The 16,308-nt window shown below is 41.5% G+C and overlaps 1 protein-coding gene across 2 annotated transcripts in view; it reads right to left on the reverse strand.

Moving 5' to 3' along the window:
* The window catches only part of LOC117323950 (neuropeptide prohormone-4-like), a 71,472-nt gene extending 66,481 nt beyond the window's left edge, over nucleotides 1-4,991 (reverse strand). The window contains exon 1 of one of the 2 annotated variants that reach the window (XM_033879494.1): nucleotides 4,692-4,991. The gene's annotated coding sequence lies outside the window, so the exon portion shown is untranslated. Of the gene's footprint in view, nucleotides 1-4,684 lie in introns of both variants that reach the window. The other variant, XM_033879492.1, reaches the window with a different exon arrangement.
* Nucleotides 4,992-16,308: the final 11,317 nt, after the last annotated feature.

The raw sequence follows: 16,308 nt of genomic DNA on the forward strand, positions 1-16,308 counted from the left end.
AAATAACAATATACATACTAATCTCGTGACGGTTAAGGTCATACGTTGGGGTTTTGGGATCTTATTGGGAAAATAAGGACATCAATCTGACAATGACAATCAACATTTTAGCTAGCTAATCAAACAAGGTACATGCCGTAGTGAGTGTGGACAGAAGTGATATCATGTTGACTTCAGTTCATGGATGTTAAGATATCGTCCTCTATATTGTAGGTACTACATCTAAAGCTGCAGTTAGCTCGCATTTGAAACGTTATCCCCTGATACAAGAAAACCCCAAAATGGCGTTTCACTTTAGAGCTCATGGTGGATGACCCCCCCTACTCTTTAAAACAAGTGTCACATTTAAAGCACATGGAGGATGTAAAACACGTGATATATTTACAGCACTTGGTCGATGTCCCAACTACAGTACTACAGTGTGTAAAATACGAGTCATATCGACAGTTCATGGCGGACGTCCCCACGACTCCTTACGGGGTTAGGAGTGAGCCAGGCAAACACACCTCATCAAATATTAATGATGTTTTAAGAGGAATTGCAGCAGAGATTAGAGTTAGGAAACATTGGTGAGAGCTAGAACAATGGTAATACCACGATATAAACAAAGGTAATACCACCATACAAACAAGGATTATACCACGATATAAACAAAGGAAATACCACGATACAAACAAAGGTTATACCACCATACAAACAAGGATTATACCACGATATAAACAAAGGAAATACCACGATATAAACACGGGTTATACCACAATACAAACAAAGGAAATACCACGATATAAACAAAGGAAATACCACGATACAAACAAGGGTTATACCACGATATAAACAAAGGAAATACCACGATACAAACACGGGTTATACCACGATATAAACACGAGTTATACCACAATACAAACAAAGGAAATACCACGATACAAACAAAGGAAATACCACGATATAAACACGAGTTATACCACAATACAAACAAAGGAAATACCACGATACAAACAAGGGTTATACCACGATACAAACAAGGGTTATACCACGATATAAACAAGGGTAATACCACGATACAAACACGGGTTATACCACAATACAAACAAAGGAAATACCACGATATAAACAAGGGTTATACCACGATATAAACAAGGGTTATACCACGATACAAGCAAAGATTATACCACGATATAAACAAAGATTATACCACGATACAAACAAAGATTATACCACGATATAAACAAGGGTAATACCACGATATAAACAAGGGTTATACCACGATACAAACAAAGGTTATACCACCATACAAACAAGGATTATACCACGATATAAACAAGGGTTATACCACGATATAAACAAAGGTTATACCACGATACAAACAAAGATTATACCATTATACAAACAAGGGTTATACCACGATATAAACAAGGGTTATACCACGATACAAGCAAAGGTTATACCACGATATAAACAAAGGTTATACCATTATACAAACAAGGGTTATACCACGATATAAACAGGGGTTATACCACGATACAAGCAAGGGTTATACCACGATACAAACGAGGGTTATACCATTATACAAACAAGGGTTATATCACGATACAAGCAAAGTTATACATGTACCACGATACAAACAAGGGTTATACCACGATACAAGCAAAGGTTATACCATTATACAAACAAGGTTAATACCACGATACAAACAAGGATTATACCACGATGTCGGGTGAAATAAGACTAGGCTTAACAATATTTATAGATGCAATTTTTGGGGTGTTTGTTTAAGATATATTTATTTATATATGTTTATTTAAAATTTTCATTTGCATCTTCTTTGATGAATGTCACCATCAGAGTACTTACTGTACCAGAGCCACAGTCAATATCACATTATAAGCATGAAAAAGAACAAAGATAACGTTTTGTTCTCAGTTTGTTGTTTAACTATGCACGGCGGAAAATAGCATCGCATTGTTCTGGTATTAATTCCCTAATTCAGAGGAATACGGGTCGCATTAGAAATGGAAGCGTTTCAAAAGCCACTTGAATACAGTACTAGGACAAATCAGGCTAGAAATCGATAGTCGAGTTGGTACTGTTCAAACATAGATCTGTTTTAACACTCCCCACCGGGGGCGTGGCCTATCAGGCGATAGAGTGATTACGATCCGAGTCGGGACCTCTCCGGGATACCACAGTTGATCTCGTCCTCTGGGCGATGAATTATGACAGCTCACAATCAATACCTGACTGTTGATTCATCGAACCCAATATTCAGGAGAAAATTGCCAATTTCTTGCTCAGTGCATAACGAATCTCACATTAATTTGTCGAGGAAAAACAATTATCAGTGAGTATGAGTTGATCATGGAGACTAACAAAACCCGAAAATACCATAACATTGGAATGATAGCTAAAATAAAGTATCATAGAGACTAACAAAACCCGAAAATACCATGACATTGGAATGATAGCTAAAATGTAGACAGCATCAAGTATTCGTTTTAAACTTCGCATACTATTTATAATAGTTATATAGAGCAAAGAAAAACACAATTAGTCCCGTTGTCTATATCTAAAAAAGGAAAAGAAAAGAATAGTTTAAAGACCAGACAATAGGACATATGTTTCATGAAGTACTATTTGTAAGGCCGTACCACGTTTCTCTGTAGTTTTTTAGTTATCTGGAAAAATAATTGCGTTCACATGAAGGCAAAGAGGATTGCTGTGTCATTTTAAAGGAGACATCAATTTTAACAAAATATATGATGGAACAATTTTTATATGCTCATTAAATTGATACCGATGGGAAAGTGTGACGTCACAGGTTTGTGCCCCCTGTCACTCACGCACCGTGGGAGTGGTACCTCTTGGTAACCATGGCAGTGACAATGACGTCACAGCCACCAAATCCAGCTGTTTCATTCACGATTTAGTTTGTTAAAGCTTTCTTTGGAAGCATTATGATAATTTTTCGCCTTCGAATTAACCTCTCAGTTACAAGTTGTTGATAATTTTTAATAATTGATTTTGGAAATCCCTGTCTATTTTATGTTTTTTATATAACAAGAAAGACTTTCTTCCAAAAGCATTAGGTAAATCTTACTTTGATTTTTTTTTGTCCGTTACAAAAGCAATTTAAAAAAAATGAGTATCTGAAAGACCGATTCCAGTTGAAGAAATGAGATTGATCAGGCACAAGTTTGATGCCATATCGAATTTAAATTTTCCGTCTCTTCAGTAACACGATTGGCACCACTAGAACAAAAAGAGAATATGCGATTTTGCCCTAACAGAATAAGTCAACTAACTGCCTTACGAATCTTTCGAACAAGAGGTTTCAATATATAACATTATAATCCACAATCCATGATTATCAGAGACGAAATCTTAGTTACCGGTCCTTTGAGAGTTTTGTTGAATAATTACAGCCATATCCTAACGGGCGATATCACCAGAACACCCATTTTGTCTCTGAAGTCAGAATGGAAACAGCTATAACGAAATAGTGATCAAAATCCTTCAAAAGTTATGTCACAACACATAAAAGGTGTGAGCGTGTTTTAGTGAGGCTGTAAATTACGGTGTTAGGGATACAATTTAGGATTATCCGGACTGACGTACTGAAGCCACAGTAAAGTGTGATGGACAAAGATGACGAGAGGCGTCCAGCAGAGCTAAACTGACCAGACGAACCAGGAATACTGACCATTAGTCGGACACATTAAAAGGACGAGAACGAATCGTCAACGTATAATTTGTCTGACAGAAGAAATAGAACATTGTCGCCTTAGTATCTGTGTAGATTACGAGTGTGATGAGAACAGGCCCCGCCTTCAGCACCGAGGACGTCATACACAGCAACATTCTCAAGATATGTTTGTGTATCAAAACTAAACCCATCACCCAAATTCATAATTAATTTGCAACATATCGGTACACCAGAATTAGCGGCGACAAAGTCCATACGAGAATTCAGATCGGGAGGAAAAAACCCAGCGGAGATTTATATTAACTGTGGACTACGATAAATAGATCCAAACTCCCATCAACGGCGGATATACCCATAACTGAACATAAATTAGTTTTCACACTCATGTATAAATGCTACGGTATTTTTTTAGACAGAATTTGTTTTTAGACGACTTTATATTTCATACTGCCATAGGAGAAAATCACATACCAATAAAACGCATCATACATATTTTTTGAAAGAATTTTCGATATGATTAACATACCCTTTAAACCAGTAGAATTCCAAATTGTCAACATGGCGGCAAGTTATGTGAAAAAGACCGTTGTGCCTAATCAAAATTGTGATGGTGTCGACGTTTTTTTCGAAGTACTAGTGTTTCGTGGAATGTGTCGTTAAATGTATATTGAAAACAGGAATTATCACACTTATTTATATCTATATGAAATAAAAGATTTTAGACAGATGTAAAAATGAAAGGCTTCATTAATAAATCCCATAATCTACACAGTTTGATTTAGGTAATGCAATATTTATCGCCGATATTTAACACAAGGTATTCTCATGTAACACAATTAAGAGGAAACAAAAATAAATTGTATAGTAAATATTCGTTCAATATCAGAACTGAAAACTGTCAATGAAGGTTGAAAATAAACAATTCTAATACTAAGATAATTGTTTCGCTAACCCTGAGATAACGGACATTGTAACATAGCCTACCTTATACCTTTAGGTGTTGTGTACTGTCCGTTAACAATAAAGTCCACTTGAAAAGAGAGGTTTCGAAAATAAAATTCTTCTCCTTTTGTTCCCGTATCCAGAGATTATTTTTCGGGTGAAGATCCGTCCAAAGAAATCAAAGTTGTAAAAATTAAGTCCAGTTTAAAAAGTTTGTGCGAGTTCCTCCGTGTCCGTTGGTAAGAAAAGTCGCGATCCAATGCTCTAACTATATACAGGCCAGGGAAGACGCGGCGTGTGGAGCGAGCAGCCGCGCTGAGTGGAGAGCTTCGCCTACACAATTTCCAATGAATTATATATGAATTCACCAATGGTAACGTCACGGTTAAGTATGGGCAATCTCCGGGGACAAGCTTCCTAGTCACAAACTCCAGTCACAGCCAGGGCCACCAAGGTGTTGTTGGAGGGCCACCAAGGTGTTGTGGTAGGCACAACAAGTTATTGTTGTAGGGATAGCAAGATGTTGTTGTAGAGGTACCAAAGTGTTGTTTTAGAAACACGAAGCTATTGTTGTACAGACACCAATGTGTTGTTGCAGGGGCAGAAAAGTGTTGTATAGAGGCACCAAAGTATTTTTGTAGGGGATTTGGGTATCAAGCTGTTATTGTAGGGGCAGCAAAGTGTTGTTGTAGAGACATCAAAGTGTTGTTGTAGGGGATTGGGGTATCAAGTTGTTGTTGTAAGGACGCCAAGGTGTAATGGTAGGGAGCACAAAAGTGTGTTTTTGGATTATCAAGATGGCAATATAGGGAGCACACAGGTGTTGCTGTGGCAGCACTAAGGTGTTGGTGTGGGGACACCAAGGTGACATTGTAGGGAATACACAGGTGTTGTTGTGGGGACACTAAGGTACCATTGTAGGAAATACACAGGTGTTGTTGTGGCGACACTAAGGTGTTGGTGTGGGGTCACCAATGTGATATTGTAGGGGCCACACAGGTGTTGTTGTGGGGACACCAATGTGATATTGTAGGGGCCACACAGGTGTTGTTGTGGGGACACCAAGGTGTTGTTGTTGGGACACCAAGGTGACATCGTAGGGAATACACAGGTGTTGTAGCAGCGCTAAGCTGTTGTTAAGGAGCCAGGGTGTTGTTAAGGCGCGAGGGTGTTATTAAGGCGCGAGGGTGTTATTAAGGCACCAGAGTGTTGTTGAGGCGCCAGGGTGTTGTTAAGGCGCCAATGTATTGTACGGGCACCAAGATATTTGTAGTATAGAAACAAAGGAGATATTTTGTGGAAGGAGATTAACTTTGTCAGAACAATAATTTGACTGTGGATGTCAATGAGACACCAACAGAACAAAATAAGACGCAGAAAGATTTCGTGCAATGAGATGAGGATCCAAAGAGTTATAATGAGTGCAGATTATTATTTTTGTTTTTCAAATCACCATAAAAAAAGTTTCAGAAGAACACTTTTTGTCTCCCCAGACGTTACACATCCTAAAACCACCCCTGATTCTGCAGGCGGCTCAGAATCGGTCGTTAACAGTAGCATAGAATAAACATATTACATTCCGCCCTGGTTCGGGTTTAACTATTTAGACCAGGGACAACTAATAGAGGTGTGCTGTCCTCAGGAGGACACAAGCCAACGCACTGTCACAAACATGCGTTCAAACATGTGTTTTTGTTGTCAAGTATGGAGTTAGGAGGAAGGTTTAGATGATAATCCGGCTACAGAGACCAAATAAGTGCTATCACTGTCGAAAACATCCATAATGTTACCGGGTGTTGTCTACCCTTCAGTATAATGTGACAGAGTGGGATCTAGTCTCCAGTATAATGTGACACGGTGGGGTCTAGTCTCCAGTATAATGTGACAGAGTGGGGTCTAGTCTCCAGTATAATGTGACAGGGTGGGGTATAGTCTCCAGTATAATGTGACAGAGTGGGGTCTAGTGTTCAGTGTAATGTGACAGGGTGGGGTCTAGTCTTCAGTATAATGTGACAGGGTGGGGTCTAGTCTTCATTATAATGTGACAGAGTGGGGTCTAGTCTCCAGTATAATGTGACAGGGTGGGGTCTAGTCTTCAGTATAATGTAACAGGGTGGGGTCTAGTCTTCAGTATAATGTGACAGAGTGGGGTCTAGTCTTCAGTATAATGTGACAGAGTGGGGTCTAGTCTCCAGTATAATGTGACAGGGTTGGGTCTAGTCTCCAGTGTAATGTGACAGGGTGGGGTCTAGTCTCCAGTATAATGTGACAGAGTGGGGTCTAGTCTTCAGTGTAATGTGACAGAGTGGGGTCTAGCCTTAATTATAATGTGACAGGGTGGGGTGTAGTGTTCAGTATAATGTGACAGAGTGGGGTCTAGCCTTAATTATAATGTGACAGGGTGGGGTGTAGTGTTCAGTGTAATGTGACAGGGTGGGGTGTAGTGTTCAGTATAATGTGACAGAGTGGGGTCTAGTCTTAATTATAATGTGACAGGGTGGGGTGTAGTCTTCAGTGTAATGTGACAGAGTGGGGTCTAGCCTTAATTATAATGTGACAGGATGGGGTGTAGTCTTCAGTGTAATGTGACAGAGTGGGGTCTAGCCTTAATTATAATGTGACAGGGTGGGGTGTAGTCTTCAGTGTAATGTGACAGAGTGGGGTCTAGCCTTAATTATAATGTGACAGAGTGGGGTCTAGTCTTCAGTGTAATGTGACAGAGTGGGGTCTAGCCTTAATTATAATGTGACAGGGTGGGGTGTAGTGTTCAGTATAATGTGACAGAGTGGGGTCTAGTCTTAATTATAATGTGACAGGGTGGGGTGTAGTCTTCAGTGTAATGTGACAGAGTGGGGTCTAGTCTTCAGTGTAAGGTGACAGAGTGGGGTCTAGTCTTCAGTGTAATGTGACAGGGTGGGGTCTAGCCTTAATTATAATGTGACAGGTTGGGGTCTAGTCTTCAGTATAGTGTGACAGAGTGGGGTCTAGTCTTCAGTGTAATGTGACAGAGTGGGGTCTAGTCTCCAGTATAATGTGACAGGGTGGGGTCTAGCCTTAATTATAATGTGACAGGGTGGGGTGTAGTCTTCAGTGTAATGTGACAGAGTGGGGTCTAGCCTTAATTATAATGTGACAGGGTGGGGTCTAGTCTTCAGTGTAATGTGACAGGGTGTGGTCTAGCCTTCAGTATTATGTGACAGGGTGGGGTCTAGTCTTCAGTGTAATGTGACAGAGTGGGGTCTAGTCTCCAGTATAATGTGACAGGGTGGGGTCTAGTCTTCAGTGTAATGTGACAGGGTGGGGTCTAGTCTTCAGTGTAATGTGACAGAGTGGGGTCTAGTCTCCAGTGTAATGTGACAGAGTGGGGTCTAGTCTCCAGTGTAATGTGACAGAGTGGGGTCTAGTCTTCAGTGTAATGTGACAGAGTGGGGTCTAGTCTTCATTATATTGTGACAGAGTGGGGTCTAGTCTTCAGTGTAATGTGACAGAGTGGGGTCTAGTCTCCAGTATAATGTGACAGGGTGGGGTATAGCCTTCATTATATTGTGACAGAGTGGGGTCTAGTCTTCAGTGTAATGTGACAGGGTGGGGTATAGCCTTCATTATATTGTGACAGAGTGGGGTCTAGTCTTCAGTGTAATGTGACAGAGTGGGGTCTAGTCTCCAGTATAATGTGACAGGGTGGGGTATAGCCTTCATTATATTGTGACAGAGTGGGGTCTAGTCTTCAGTGTAATGTGACAGAGTGGGGTCTAGTCTCCAGTATAATGTGACAGGGTGGGGTATAGCCTTCATTATATTGTGACAGAGTGGGGTCTAGTCTTCAGTGTAATGTGACAGAGTGGGGTATAGCCTTCATTATATTGTGACAGGGTGGGGTCTAGTCTTCAGTATAATGTGACAGGGTGGGGTCTAGTCTCCAGTATTATGTGACAGGGTGGGGTATAGCCTTCATTATATTGTGACAGGGTGGGGTCTAGTCTCCAGTATAATGTGACAGGGTGATGTCTTGTCTTCAGTATAATGTAACAGGATGGGGTCTAGTCTCCAGTATAATGTGACAGAGTGGGGTCTAGCCTTCAGTATAATGTAACAAGGTGGGGTCTAGTCTTTAGCATAATGTGACAGGGTGGGGTCTAGTCTTCAGTATAATGTGACAGGGTGGGGTCTAGTCTCCAGTATAATGTGACAGGGTGGGGTCTAGTCTCCAGTATAATGTGACAGGGTGGGGTCTAGTCTCCAGTATAATGTGACAGGGTGGGGTCTAGTCTTCAGTATAATGTGACAGGGTGGGGTCTAGTCTTCAGTATAATGTGACAGGGTGGGGTCTAGTCTTCAGTATAATGTAACAGGATGGGGTCTAGTCTTCAGTATAATGTGACAGGGTGGGGTCTAGTCTCCAGTATAATGTGACAGGGTGGGGTCTAGTCTTCAGTGTAATGTGACAGAGTGGGGTCTAGTCTCCAGTATAATGTAACAGGGTGTGGTCTAGTCTCCAGTATAATGTGACAGGGTGGGGTCTAGTCTTCATTATAATGTGACAGAGTGGGGTCTAGTCTCCAGTATAATGTGACAGGGTGGGGTCTAGTCTTCATTATAATGTGACAGAGTGGGGTCTAGTCTCCAGTATAATGTGACAGGGTGGGGTCTAGTCTTCAGTGTAATGTGACAGGGTGGGGTCTAGCCTTAATTATAATGTGACAGGTTGGGGTCTAGTCTTCAGTATAATGTGACAGAGTGGGGTCTAGTCTTCAGTGTAAGGTGACAGAGTGGGGTCTAGTCTTCAGTGTAATGTGACAGGGTGGGGTCTAGCCTTAATTATAATGTGACAGGTTGGGGTCTAGTCTTCAGTATAGTGTGACAGAGTGGGGTCTAGTCTTCAGTGTAATGTGACAGAGTGGGGTCTAGTCTCCAGTATAATGTGACAGGGTGGGGTCTAGCCTTAATTATAATGTGACAGGGTGGGGTGTAGTCTTCAGTGTAATGTGACAGAGTGGGGTCTAGCCTTAATTATAATGTGACAGGGTGTGGTCTAGCCTTCAGTATTATGTGACAGGGTGGGGTCTAGTCTTCAGTGTAATGTGACAGAGTGGGGTCTAGTCTCCAGTATAATGTGACAGGGTGGGGTCTAGTCTTCAGTGTAATGTGACAGGGTGGGGTCTAGTCTTCAGTGTAATGTGACAGAGTGGGGTCTAGTCTCCAGTGTAATGTGACAGAGTGGGGTCTAGTCTCCAGTGTAATGTGACAGAGTGGGGTCTAGTCTTCAGTGTAATGTGACAGAGTGGGGTCTAGTCTTCATTATATTGTGACAGAGTGGGGTCTAGTCTTCAGTGTAATGTGACAGAGTGGGGTCTAGTCTCCAGTATAATGTGACAGGGTGGGGTATAGCCTTCATTATATTGTGACAGAGTGGGGTCTAGTCTTCAGTGTAATGTGACAGGGTGGGGTATAGCCTTCATTATATTGTGACAGAGTGGGGTCTAGTCTTCAGTGTAATGTGACAGAGTGGGGTCTAGTCTCCAGTATAATGTGACAGGGTGGGGTATAGCCTTCATTATATTGTGACAGAGTGGGGTCTAGTCTTCAGTGTAATGTGACAGAGTGGGGTCTAGTCTCCAGTATAATGTGACAGGGTGGGGTATAGCCTTCATTATATTGTGACAGAGTGGGGTCTAGTCTTCAGTGTAATGTGACAGAGTGGGGTATAGCCTTCATTATATTGTGACAGGGTGGGGTCTAGTCTTCAGTATAATGTGACAGGGTGGGGTCTAGTCTCCAGTATTATGTGACAGGGTGGGGTATAGCCTTCATTATATTGTGACAGGGTGGGGTCTAGTCTCCAGTATAATGTGACAGGGTGATGTCTTGTCTTCAGTATAATGTAACAGGATGGGGTCTAGTCTCCAGTATAATGTGACAGAGTGGGGTCTAGCCTTCAGTATAATGTAACAAGGTGGGGTCTAGTCTTTAGCATAATGTGACAGGGTGGGGTCTAGTCTTCAGTATAATGTGACAGGGTGGGGTCTAGTCTCCAGTATAATGTGACAGGGTGGGGTCTAGTCTCCAGTATAATGTGACAGAGTGGGGTCTAGTCTCCAGTATAATGTGACAGGGTGGGGTCTAGTCTTCAGTATAATGTGACAGGGTGGGGTCTAGTCTTCAGTATAATGTGACAGGGTGGGGTCTAGTCTTCAGTATAATGTAACAGGATGGGGTCTAGTCTTCAGTATAATGTGACAGGGTGGGGTCTAGTCTCCAGTATAATGTGACAGGGTGGGGTCTAGTCTTCAGTGTAATGTGACAGAGTGGGGTCTAGTCTCCAGTATAATGTAACAGGGTGTGGTCTAGTCTCCAGTATAATGTGACAGGGTGGGGTCTAGTCTTCATTATAATGTGACAGAGTGGGGTCTAGTCTCCAGTATAATGTGACAGGGTGGGGTCTAGTCTTCATTATAATGTGACAGAGTGGGGTCTAGTCTCCAGTATAATGTGACAGGGTGGGGTCTAGTCTTCATTATAATGTGACAGGGTGGGGTTTAGTCTTCAGTATAATGTGACAGGGTGGGGTCTAGTCTTCAGTATAATGTGACAGGGTCGGGTATAGTCTTCAGTATAATGTGACAGGGATGGGTCTAGTCTTCAGTATAATGTGACAGAGTGTGGTCTAGTCTACAGTATAATGTGACAGGGTGGGGTCTAGTCTTCAGTGTAATGTGACAGAGTGGGGTCTAGTCTCCAGTATAATGTAACAGGGTGTGGTCTAGTCTCCAGTATAATGTGACAGGGTGGGGTCTAGTCTTCATTATAATGTGACAGAGTGGGGTCTAGTCTCCAGTATAATGTGACAGGGTGGGGTCTAGTCTTCATTATAATGTGACAGAGTGGGGTCTAGTCTCCAGTATAATGTGACAGGGTGGGGTCTAGTCTTCATTATAATGTGACAGGGTGGGGTTTAGTCTTCAGTATAATGTGACAGGGTGGGGTCTAGTCTTCAGTATAATGTGACAGGGTCGGGTATAGTCTTCAGTATAATGTGACAGGGATGGGTCTAGTCTTCAGTATAATGTGACAGAGTGTGGTCTAGTCTACAGTATAATGTGACAGGTGGGGTCTAGTATCCAGTATAATGTGACAGGGTGATGTCTTGTCTTCAGTATAATGTGACAGGGTGGGGTCTAGTCTTCAGTATAATGTAACAGGGTGGGGTCTAGTCTTCAGTATTATGTAACAGGAAGGGGTTTAGTCTTTAGTATAATGTGACAGGCTGGGGTTTAGTCTTTAGTATAATGTGACAGGGTGTGGTCTAGTCTTCAGTATAATGTGACAGGGTGGGGTCTAGTCTTTAGTATAATGTGACAGGTTGGGGTCTAGTCTTCAGTATAATGTGACAGGGTGATGTCTAGTCTTCAGTATAATGTGACAGGTTGGGGTCTAGTCTTCAGTATAATGTGACAGGGTGGGGTCTAGTCTTCAGTATAATGTGACAGGGTGATGTCTAGTCTTCAGTATAATGTGACAGGTTGGGGTCTAGTCTTCAGTATAATGTGACAGGGTGATGTCTAGTCTTCAGTATAATGTAACAGGGTTGGGTTTAGTCTTCAGTATAATGTGACAGGGTGATGTCTTGTCTTCAGTATATAAATTTCTTCGTGTGAAAATGTGGTGTGGTGTCAGCGTATTCAGGCTATTACCGGACGTCTTAAAAAGTTAAATTAGCTGTTCTGGAAGGACCAAAACCAAACAATACATGTACAGCTGCGGAGATCAAGGCAGTATGATCACCAACAGTAAGGAGCTGTTACAGCACGTGGGCAGCCTCTGGCATGTTGACCGCGTGACGTCACACATATACTAATAAAGCTTAATCGACATTTCGTGTTTTCGTTGATATTATAGTTAAATCTATATCAATACTACTTTATAGGTATTGCATTGTTTCCGTGAATTATTGGAGAACGTTACAGGTATAGCTGTAGCTTGACACCAGGACATGACTATAGCTATAGTTAGTCTGATGTGTTATTGTATTGTAAATGTAATGGTATTGTACATGTGATGGTATTGTACATGTGATGGTATTGTACATGTAATGGTATTGTACATGTAATGGTATTGTACATGTGATGGTATTGTACATGTAATGGTATTGCACACGGTGTGATCAGGTTTGTATTGTCAGACATGGGTTTCACTGCATGGATAATAATCTATGTTTTATATATGACAAGTTAGGCTAAAGGTAGTTTTTGTTCGCTTGAAATAAACATTCGTCAATGATATGTATATTTATATTTAAAAAAAAACAACAACAAAAACTCCAACACTAAAAATTAAAAATTAAAAGAATACGATCGTTTTGCTTTATGAAAAGTGTTGTCTCGCGATAGATATGTTATATCAAGGAACTGAACATTAATTGTAGATACTTTAGGAAATGACAGGGATATAGTGATATCAATGATAAAAAATATATTTCCTTTAGTTTTTTCACTCTAAGATCAGCTTTCTGATTGATCTATACGGAATTTAGTGTCACACATAAAGCATTGAAAACATAACGTTCAAAATCGAAAAATCAAATGGGGAAAACGCGATAAGTTGTCAATGAATTAAAGACCCTAAAACATGATACGATGTTACCATGGTAAATATACGTACAGTATCATAACACCTTAAAACACTTACTATCCAGTAGTACCAGGTCCCTGATCAGAGAGGTCAACCTGTTATCAGTGATGTCATAGAATACACATACCATTTAGGTATAGACACATACCATTTAGGTATAGACACATACCATTTAGGTATAGACACATACCATTTAGGTAGAGACACATACCATTTAGGTATAGACACTTCGTGACACTTTGTTACAAGGCCACACTGCCTCTTCATTACGATTCAGTAAACCTGTTTATGAGATATCTCACTCGAAAATTAGGGTGCTAGCAATGATAATTCATCCATTTTCAGGAGATAATATTATCCCATGGTTCAAAAGGAGACAATATTTGTATTTTTGAATATAAATAATTAACAATAATCGTCTTAATATAATCATTATAATAACCAACGTATTCATCTAAGTGTACTAGTCTCTCCTATGGATGTGGTCAATATCAATAACAGTGTATTTTACAGACGTGCCTCCTGTTATAAGATAACTGTACCATTGTCATTAAAACGCGAGTAAGACAAACATAGACACGGAACTGTCCAAACATTGATGAGTTAGGAGTCCCAAACAGAGGGGTAGGAGTCCCACACAGAGGGGTAGGAGTCCCACACAGAGGGGTAGGAGTCCCACACAGAGGGGTAGGAGTCCCAAACAGAGGGGTAGGGGTCCCAAACAGAGGGGTAGGAGTCCCACACAGAGGGGTAGGGAGTCCCAAACAGAGGAGTAGGAGTCCCACACAGAGGGGTAGGAGTCCCAAACAGAGGGGTAGGGGTCCCAAACAGAGGGGTAGGGGTCCCAAACAGAGGGGTATGGGTCCCAAACAGAGGGACATAGGGGAGTAGTCCCACACAGACGGATAGTTGTCCTATACATAAGGGGTCCCAAACAGAGGGGTATGGGTCCCAAACAGAGGGACATAGGGGAGTAGTCCCACACAGACGGATAGTTGTCCTATACATAGGGACATAGGGCAGGAGTCCCACACAGAGGGGAAGGAGTCCGCACAGAGGGACATATGGGAGAAGTCCTGCACACAAGGAAAAGTGTCCCAAACAGATGGATAGTAGTCCCATACAGAAGGATAGTAGTCCCACACAGAGGGGTAGGTGTCCCACATAGAGGGGTAGGTGTCCCACATAGATGGGTAGGTGTCCCAAACAAAGGTGTAGGAGTCCCCACATAGAGGGGTAGGTGTCCCACATAGATGGGTAGGTGTCCCCAAACAAAGGTGTAGGAGTCCCACATAGAGGGGTAGGTGTCCCACATAGAGGGGTAGGTGTCCCAAACAAAGGTGTACGAGTCCCACATAGAGGGGTAAGTGTCCCATGTCCCAAACAAAGGGGTGGGAGTCCCACATAGAGGGGTAGGTGTCCCACATAGAAGGGTGGGTGTCCCATGTCCCAAACAAAGCTGTTGGAGTCCCGCATAGAGGGGTAGGTGTCCCACATAGAGGGGTAGGTATCCCATGTCCCAAACAAAGATGTAGGAGTCCCGAATAGAGGGGTAGGTGTCCCACATAGAGGGGTAGGTGTCCCATGTCCCAAACAAAGATGTAGGAGTCCCACATAGAGGGGTAGGTGTCCCACATAGAGGGGTAAGTGTCACATGTCCCAAACAAAGGTGTAGCAGTCCCACATAAAGGGGTAGGTGTCCCACATAGATGGGTAGGTGTCCCACATAGAGGGTTAGGTGTCCCACATAGAGGGGTAGGTGTCCCAAACAAAGGTGTAGCAGTCCCACATAGAGGGGTAGGTGTCGCAAACAAAGGTAGGAGTCCTACACAGCATAGCTGCAGAAAGCACAAACTATTCCGGAAGAAGTTGATAACGGGCATTGCAAAAGAGCAAATGTGTAAATAACCTTAACTCAATAAGGTAGTGCATCAAGTATGAGGGAATGAATGTAATTAGTGGAGTAGAGACTCGTCAATTATTAAGGGGTTAAACAAATATCAATGGAGTCGTGAGGAGGGGGCGGTCACGTGTCAGTGGTAATAACCGACTATATCGGAAGTGTTAATGCATACTTTTGTATAAAAAACGTGAACGCTTGTATACCAGTGGATAGGGTATTAAGGCATTTTTGATAGATCATTTACATATGTGCTATATGTCTGTAATCTACTTGCGTTCACAAGAAGGGAAAGCATATAAAACATCGTTCAAGCCCAAAGAAAATTAGGGGAACAATTAAACAGAAAGGATGATAAACAATCTATTTTAAATGCATGTAAGCTGTAAACAAGAACCTCATTTGATTTATTCCTAAAAATGAATCAATTATGCTTCAGTTTTATAGAGATATATTTGTAAATGACTGATATAGATATGTATAACTAGGCTTAGACAAGGGTATGGCAGATTAAGCATGACGTAGTGAGACAATTCCTTCCTTAAGACTCGCCTTGGTACTGAAATATGAAGTAACAGACATTGTAGTGTGGTTTAAGATAAATTATTTTCAGCAATTATGTGATCCATTTGACTACTGGAAAACAACCATAGAACATTCTGTATCTGTAACTACCGCTGTGATCAATAGCCAAGTTTAACACAAATTAAGGAGACGGTTGTGTGTTGTTTAAATATTAATGATGTTTTGGTGACAGACCGCTGTGCCGTCCATTGATGTTTTATACCTATGAGTGTAACGAGTTTAGAACGTAATCTTATTTAGTCAGATTTAATACTGCAAACTTGATGCATTATGTAGGAGAAATGTTGAGAAACTTGTTTTCCCTTTGTGATTGTTGTCCGAGTGACAGTCCTCATAATAGCCAAGGTTATATGGGGAGAGGTGACGGACAGACATAGATAGGATAGGTAATTTAGAAAAAGACAGGAAGAGAAAGTGAAATAGGCTAAAGGCTAAAAGAGGGAATAATTAAAAAAGTAAAATAGAAAGAAAAAAGAGGTCAAACAAAGGAGGTTTGGTTTAGTATTGTTCAACGTCCTACTGTCGGATTTGGTAATTAAAGGACGGCCTCCTC

This window comes from Pecten maximus, chromosome 3 (genome assembly GCF_902652985.1).
Source record: "Pecten maximus chromosome 3, xPecMax1.1, whole genome shotgun sequence".
Lineage (NCBI taxonomy): Eukaryota > Metazoa > Mollusca > Bivalvia > Pectinida > Pectinidae > Pecten > Pecten maximus.